Source organism: Gouania willdenowi, chromosome 20 (genome assembly GCF_900634775.1).
Source record: "Gouania willdenowi chromosome 20, fGouWil2.1, whole genome shotgun sequence".
Lineage (NCBI taxonomy): Eukaryota > Metazoa > Chordata > Actinopteri > Blenniiformes > Gobiesocidae > Gouania > Gouania willdenowi.
In genome coordinates this window covers 18413195-18421297 of record NC_041063.1, presented here as the reverse complement: position 1 = coordinate 18421297, position 8103 = coordinate 18413195, and the positions used below count along the sequence as shown (strand labels likewise).

Here is an 8103-nt window from a genome sequence, read left to right as displayed (position 1 = left end):
ATAGAGAACTACCAGCCAGATAAACACTCAGCATTGGTTTGCAGAGCAGGACTAATATGGCGGCACGGTTAGCCAGCAGAAATGTTGTTCCACTACCGCGAAGGTCAGCGCTGCGTCGGCTAAAGGGAATTTAACAGCAAAGACACGCCTGAAACAGTAAGTAACCACACGGGTTGGTGTCCACAGCGGGGGTGCGACGCTGTGTTTTCGGGGGTGAAATCCTCCGTCCGGTGCGAGGGCTTCAAATCTCGGTTGAGGCTGGCACAGGTTAGCCTGTTAGCACAGCAGCGTTAGCTGGTTGGCTAAGCTCGCCGTCTGTCAATAGTGTTTTCTGCAGCAAAGTTAACGAAGACTGCGCGGACAGTGAACGTGCAAAGCGAGTAGTTGCAGAGTAGCCTTCTGACAAATGTGTTAGGTTGACTTTAAGTGAAATAAAGTGATATGCATTGCACTTTCGCGTGTTATTGTTTATTTTTAAGTGCTGAGTGAGCGGATGACCGTGACTACAACACCGGGCGAAGTTCGTCTGTGTAGCAGGAGTTAGCAGCAGCTAGCTGGTTAGCTTCAGGCTAGTCACGTCGTGTTTTTGAACTGTGTCAGAACACTTCTCATCAGCGTGGCTTTAAGCGGGCTGTGAACTTCATTTGTTGTTGTGTTAACAAACAGCACATTTGAACCATCACCTTAATAGGTAAGTGGACAACTGTTGTGGGTTATATATATATGAGAATTAAACTTTTTCTTTTTTTTTTTTTTTTAAACAGCACTTGTAGTTGCTTTGGATTATCGAGGTGCTGTACTAATGAGCCTGAGCACAATCTAAATACCTTTATAGCTTTATGAAAGCCACCACAGGAACTCATGCATTTATCAAATTAATGAATGTTTTAAATTGTGAATTAGAAAATCACATTAAATGACATTTTACACAGTTTGCCACTATAGATTAGTCACTAATGTGCATTCTAGGATGAGATCAGTTTACTTAAGACCTTTAATTTTACATCATATCTCAGGTTTAATGACAATACATTTTAACAACTGTTATTTCACTATTGTGTAATCTCAACCAGAATTGCATAGCATTTGAACTTCTTTTCAATGCTCTGCAAAAAAAAAAAAAAAAAGTATTTGCACATCTAAGCCCTGAAGCCTTGCAGTCAAGGTTGTAAGAGAAATGTTTATGCAATTCTTCTGCAACCTTAAGAGAGATTATCTCTCAAACTATGCTTTAACTCAGGGAAACTAAAGGGTGGAGAATTAATGCATTTGTCCTTGTGAATATTTTTGACTGAGATTTTTTTTTTTAACTATTTTAGACTAAACTTGCACGAAACCAGATAAGAAATGGAGTACATTAGTATGGGTGCGTGCAGTGATAATAGTTTTCAATGCTGTTTAAAAATGTGTGTAAAATGGTTTAGAAGAAAAATATGCCTTTTATTATTAATAATAATAATGTTTTATTTGAAAGAGCTTTTCTAGAAACTCAAAGACACCTTACAGCAGAGGTGGGCAACTTTTATTACAGCTGGGGCCGCAAAATGTGTTGTTTGATCATCGAAGGGCCACATTATGTTCATTCATGTCAGCATTTAGAATAATGACCAATTAATACAGGAAGGTATTTTAAGTTTTTTGAGTAACTTTGTGTGTTTTTTTTGTCATTCTGTTTATATTTGTTATTGTTTTGCTTGTTATATGTATTTTTTTTGCATTTATGTTGTCTTTTTGCATGTTTTTCCTATTAATTGTGAGTTTTTTGGAGTCATTATGAGTTTTTGTAGTCCTTTTTTGTGTTTTTTCGTCTTTTTTTGTAGTGTTGTCATTTTCTATAATTTTGTATGTTTTTTTTTTTTTTTTTTTTTTTTTTTTTTTGAGTCATTTTGTGTATTATTGTTGTCGTTTGGAGTCATTTTGTGTATTTCTGTTGTCATTTTGTTCATTTTTGTAGTAGTTTTGTGCATCTCTGGAGTATTTCCTGTTTTCTCTTGTTTTGTTTTTTTTTACTGTGTATTTCTGTAATGTTGTTTTTTTTTATGGTATATTTTAGTGTGTAATGTATTTTCTGTCATTTTGTGCCTTTACTTTTGGGGGGCAACACAAAATTAAACCGAGGGCTACCAGTTGCCCATGTCTGCTTTACAGGTTAAAATAACAACAGCAAATACACTGATTAAAAAAAAAAAAAGAAAAAAGAAATTTAAATCAGAAAAAAAGAAAGAACATCATTAAAAGGCAAGAAATTAGTGGATGGTTAAATATGTTGAAGAAGAAACTTGATTATTTATAATTGCACTTTTGCAATGTGTGTGTTTTGGGAGGGGGAAGTCACATGATGAATGCATTGCCGTCCTGGTAAAGGTCCCTCCTTGCTTGACTGATCCAGGACTAAACACTAAACAGCTTCAGCTTGTACCATTTTCAAAGACTCGTCATCAGCTCCTCCACAGTAATTCCGCAGGAACGCATACCGCCGAACCAGTTGAGCAGTTTCTGTTGCATCTCTCTGCCCACCTGATGGTGCGCGGGTGCTTGTCACGTCAACCACATGAGATTTAACATGACATGCTGTTCGGCTGTGGTTCCACTGCAGGATTATCATGCCTTCATGAAAAAAAAAAAAAAAAAAAAACGTGATGCGATGGTTTTTTTTGTCAGATCAACCTGCAGATACGGATGCTTTTGTGGAAACATACATGTGTTTATGAATCAAGGCTGTAGGACCAAGTAGCAGAGGTTTATAGGTTTATTTAAAGTGCATGGAAATGCTGTTTAAATTCAGATGTATAAGTGCAACCACAGCGATTTTTTTATTTCCCCAAAGCTTTCCTAAATTGTGCAGTACCTACTTTAAGAACATCCTCCTTTCATGCCATGGTGTCAGTAGTTAGTGTTGGTTGTAGTGAAACAAAATTTGTGCCGTCTACATCAGAGACGGGCAACTTTATCACAGCACAAAAATGTGACTGTCTGATCTGAGGGCCACATTATCAACATTTATGTCTGCAGCATTTAGAATAATGAGCAATCTGAGCACTAGCACAGGAAAGAACAAAGGCTTTGTGTTGTTTTGTTGTCATTTTGTTTAATTTTCTTTTATTTTGTCTGTTCGTTGTTTTGTGGTTTTCTTTAGTCATTTATTGTGTTTTTGCTTTCATTTTGTATATTTGTCTGTAATATTGTCATTTTCTCTCATTTTGTGTATTTTTGTCAGTTTGTATATTGTTCTGAAATTTTCTCAATGTTTCTCTCATTTAGTGTATTATTGTTGTCATTTGCATAATTTTCTTTCATGTTGTCTGTTCATTGTTGCTTTGTGGGTTTTCTCTAATCATTTAGTGTATTTTTGCCTCTGTTTTGCATATTTGTAATGTTTTTTTCTCTCATTTTGTGTATTTTTGTTGTCAATTTGTATATTTTTCTCTCATTTTGTCAATGTTTCTCTCATTTAGTGTATTGTTGTTGTCATTTGCATAATTTCTTTTGTGTTGTCTGTTCGTTGTTGCTTTGTGGGTTTTCTGTAATCATTTAGTGTGTTTTTGCTTCTATTTTGTATAATTGTCTGTAATGTTGTTGTTTTTTCTCATTTTTGTATATCTTTGTGATTTTGTCAATTCTTCTCTCATTTAATGTTTTTTTGTTGTTGTGATATTGTATGTTTTTCCTCTCCCTTTGTGTGTTAATGTTTTTTTGAGTAATTTAGTGTGTTGTTTTGTGTTTTTGGAGGTATTTTGTGTATTTTCGTTTTGTGTGTTTTTCCAGTCATTTTCAGCTTTTTGGTTTTTGGATTTTTGTTGTCTTTTTTTACAATTGTGTGTACACTTGTTGTCACAGTATGTTTTTGCTGATGTTTTATGTATTTGTCTGTCATTGTTTGTTGTAAATTTTTTTGCGCTTACCTTGAGGGGTTGCACAAAACTAGAAGGGCCAACCGTCAATGTCATATCTACGTGCACGGCCATCTGTGGATAGATAAAAAGAGATCAGAGTGTTCATCCTTGAAACTTAAAGATATCCACCTGTAATGACCTCATTTTAAAGATAAGAAAGTATCAGATGAGGACACAAGGGACACATGTGATGACTGTTTATGACTTAGAGAGAATGTATTCTTGTTTATATGCAAGCATGCATTCCTAATGTATGGATAATTCATTTCCTACGTGTAAGGCTTTGTTTTGCTTTAAATCGGAGAAGTAATAAATTATATTAAACGTATATACAGGCAAAAACAAGTAAGTAAATGGTCTTATGTGGTTTTAGGCCCCAGGGTGCACATAAGTTGTTAAAAGTTCAGTTTATGGATGTTTTTACAAGCTTAACTGGCTGGAAATGTCTCGCATTCGCTTGGCACAGTCTGCGCAATGGGTGTCAGCTTATAAGTTCAATAATTCGTCTGACCACATAGTAAACTACTGTTACAGCAATAGGTGTGTAACATTAGTAATGTGTTGTGTTTTTTTCATAATGCTGAAAGAAACCACCTCTTACTGGTATGTTTGTCTTCTCTCTTCACAGTTAAGCTCCCTCTGTTAGTTATACACCTTTTTGGCTTCCAGACATTCTTTGGCGTGTGTTTAATGCCTTTTAGAACAAAGAAACTCATAGCAGTGCCATTACAGAGCGATTCTACCCCAGTATTAGGGGACTTTTGCCCTCTGATGGCCTGTTTTGTTACATCACCTGAGTGATACTATAATCTTTTGACCCTTGCTCTGTTGAAAACTCAGACAGCTTATAAGATCTGGATGTTTTTTTTTAATTTGTGTTTCTTTTATTCTAGCCTCACAACAAATAAAGTATGCTAACAGGGTACATGTTATATTCTATGTTACTTTTGAATGTTGACCCAACAAATCCTAAGTAAAAACGACTAATTTTCTATTGATTTAGCTTTTTAGTCACCATCGATTGAGTTTTTTCTTCTTTTTTTTGTTTTTAATAATTAAACTAATTTGATTCAGTTCCTGAACTCATAGTGAAAAGCAAGACATTAGCAGGTGATTACTTATTGTAAAATAAATCTTCTTGCATTTTCTTGAACATATAATAACAAAGTGATTACTAGTGGATTGTCTACCATGACTATAATAGTTATTATCTTATGAAGAAAAGTGACGTCTCTTGTCTGGATGATTTTTAAGGTCTAATTATTAAAATTACCACTTCTTTTGCTCTGTCCTTTCTTTAATTATAACTTTCTTGCACTTTTGAGGTCTAGTGGTTATACTTGCAATGTTGTTTTTTTAGTATAGGTTTGTCATCTTTTAATTTGCATTCATTGCTACATTTTTTTATAGATCAAAATGGCATATTGTTGAAATTTGTAGGCTTGTTTATAACCAGGTGTAATAAGAACATTAAGGTGTTGACTTTTTTTCAATTTTTTTGTAATTAAACTAGCGCAGTGCCCGTAGGAAGTATGTATTGCTATAGAAAAGTGGGAGGTTAAGTAGCTTTTTCATGGATGGCCAAATGAGGTTGTGTTTGAAGGTGGAACGTCAGGGACATTTAGGTTTGTTGTGAAATGTGTAGAGTAATAACTATTGTTTTCATATATTTTGCCTTTTAGCAAGGGCACTGTAGGGAGTTGAACCCCATCTATTTTGATTCCAGTTTGTTGTCCTCGCTGATCTGGATCTCCTCAGACTGGAACAGGCTCTGTGCGGACTCGGTTAGTGTCATTAATCCACATCAGTCAGTTTAAATGCACACGGTGTTTGTAAAGCGTTTATGAAATAATTTATTAACGGTATCATTGCAGTCCAAACAAATCTGACGATGCACACTTTTGAACCAAGCAGCAGCCATGTTGAAACTCTCAAGTTAGTCTGATCCTGATCTGCAGAGATATTTGAGGAACACACACACACAGACAGACAAAGATTACTTGCTTTTATATAGAGATAGTGCTTACATTTTACACAGAGTAGCTCAGGGTGCTTTCATGTTCCTGTTTTTCATGCTGATTTTGTTTTTGGTCCGCTGTCTTGCTGAACTTTTATGGATATCAATCCATGGAAATATCTTATTAATTTGTTATCCACGCTTACTTCTCCTGTAGTTTTTTGTCAGCGTTGCTGTTTATTTACCGCAAATTCTATTTTATTCAAAATGAAAAAGCCAGTGGTCGAAATATACATTAAAACATTCCGCTAATCACTGACATTTTATTCTATTCTAAGGTTAGTTTAAATGCAACAGTAAACGTGTACTTAAGCAATGATATTACCTGTGTTCAATCTAAGATACTTTAAAATATTAACATTATATGTTTCTGTATGACTTGGCAAAATAATTTGGGGGCAAAACTTACAAAAATAAATCAGAAATAATAAGTTTTACTTTTTATCAGAATAGAATCAAATTAATATAACAGTTGAACTCAAACACAACCCTAACCATGCTGTATTGCATTTCAAATATGCTATGGGATACTTTACTTCGAAGCCGAAGCCGACTGTTGGGAGTCACTGCTTGGAGCCACGTACCCATTGTTTACACACATCAGCTGTTAGCACTCCGTGCTAATGCTACACTAGAATATGCAGCGAGACCCGGTGTAGTGTAAGCAGGAAACGATGGGGATGTTTCTGGATTTGTGGCTGACAGCGCTAAAAACGGACTCGGTTGTGGAATTGGATGGTTTCCAACTTTTACGCGGTGACGGACGACGGAGAGCGGTAAGGAGAGAGTCTGGCTGTGTTCGTGTGCAGAAAGGAGGAGCTGTTGCTGCTGCTCTGCTCCTGCAGCAACACGCACACACTTTTCTGACTCAAATTCACTGCACGTTGTTTGAGTCCTTGCGTCACACGCTACTATTCGGCCTTGCTTTTAACTCACTAAACCAGAGGCCGACAGTGGCTTTTTTTGCAATATTCGGCCGAATATATTTGGCCACCGATAATTTGGTGCATCCCTAATTTTACTAAAACAATGTTAGTTAGATTTCATTCAATTTGGTTGAGTAATCTGATTGTTCTAATTAGAGTTTGTTCCAGTCAGATTGGCCTGATTTGATCAGATGAAGTTGGTTTTATGACAATTTAATTTGGCTTTTAATATTTAATATCTATGTAGCTACTATACATGTCAAGCATGGACCTGTAGGCATTAAATGATGCAAACAAACTTCTTATATTTGTTCTACACACTTTCTTCCATAAACTACTTGGCTAAAGTAGAAACTTGTGTCTCCTTGTGCTACTTACAATACAAATATTGAAGAAGAGCTTTGAATGCTGTAACTTTATTAGCATGCTTGTTGACAGGATTGGTCATGGTGTCTGATCAATGTACGATAATTAGCTTTGTACATTTGAGTGTTTAAATCTGCAACAGGGTTATTTATCCCCCCTTATACCCTTTTTTGAAAACCAGACTGCAGCAATGTTTACAGACACCCAGTAAGTGTTTACTCAGGAAGTTAGCGCAAGTTTATCACTTCCCACTATGTACTACGGCAAGCTAGTGGAAGTTCGAGACCTTTTTAAACAAAAAAAGTCAAAGTATTTTGTGATTTGTCGACTGCATATTTTCAAACTGAGTTGTTGGTTGCACAACTATTTATCATGCATCACTTTTCACCCATCTATTGCACTACACTACTACATACCCCCCTTGTTGTCACCACCTGCTTCTCGTTGCTAAAACAATGAAGTTGACTCATTTGAACTAGGCTGGAAAATGACATTGGGCTCCTTTAACTGCAGCATATGTCTCTTACACAGGGGGATTTAATGTGGAGTATCCTTTAAACACAGTGTCAGATTACAACACCAAGCAGGCAGGGGTTAACCGAGTGTTGAGCTTTAGTTTACGATGCATGGTCAAATCGGCATGTTCCCTTCAGTGAGATTGGCACGTTGTTACTTTATTCAAAGCTACTTTAGAGGCCAGTAAGAAGGGATATATTGTTGACGATTAAAGAATTATCCTGAAAGACGAGCATTTGTTTGCAAGTACAGACTAGGAAAAAGCCAAGCCTGGGCCCACATGTTGTGTGTTCTAGTTTAAATGTAACTGATCAGACGACTTTGTGTTTTCTGTCCATCATGCTGCATAAAAGGACTGCCGTGTATTCTTGACATGATGCACCCC

At 36.1% G+C, this 8103-nt stretch overlaps 1 protein-coding gene across 4 annotated transcripts in view; it reads left to right on the top strand.

The window, feature by feature from the left end:
• Window positions 1-8103, top strand: part of ncoa2 (nuclear receptor coactivator 2) — a 79911-nt gene continuing 71808 nt past the window's right edge. For 3 of the 4 annotated variants that reach the window (XM_028433938.1, XM_028433940.1, XM_028433937.1), the window contains exon 1: window positions 1-156. The gene's annotated coding sequence lies outside the window, so the exon portion shown is untranslated. Of the gene's footprint in view, window positions 157-448; window positions 692-8103 lie in introns of those variants that run through there. The other variant, XM_028433939.1, reaches the window with a different exon arrangement.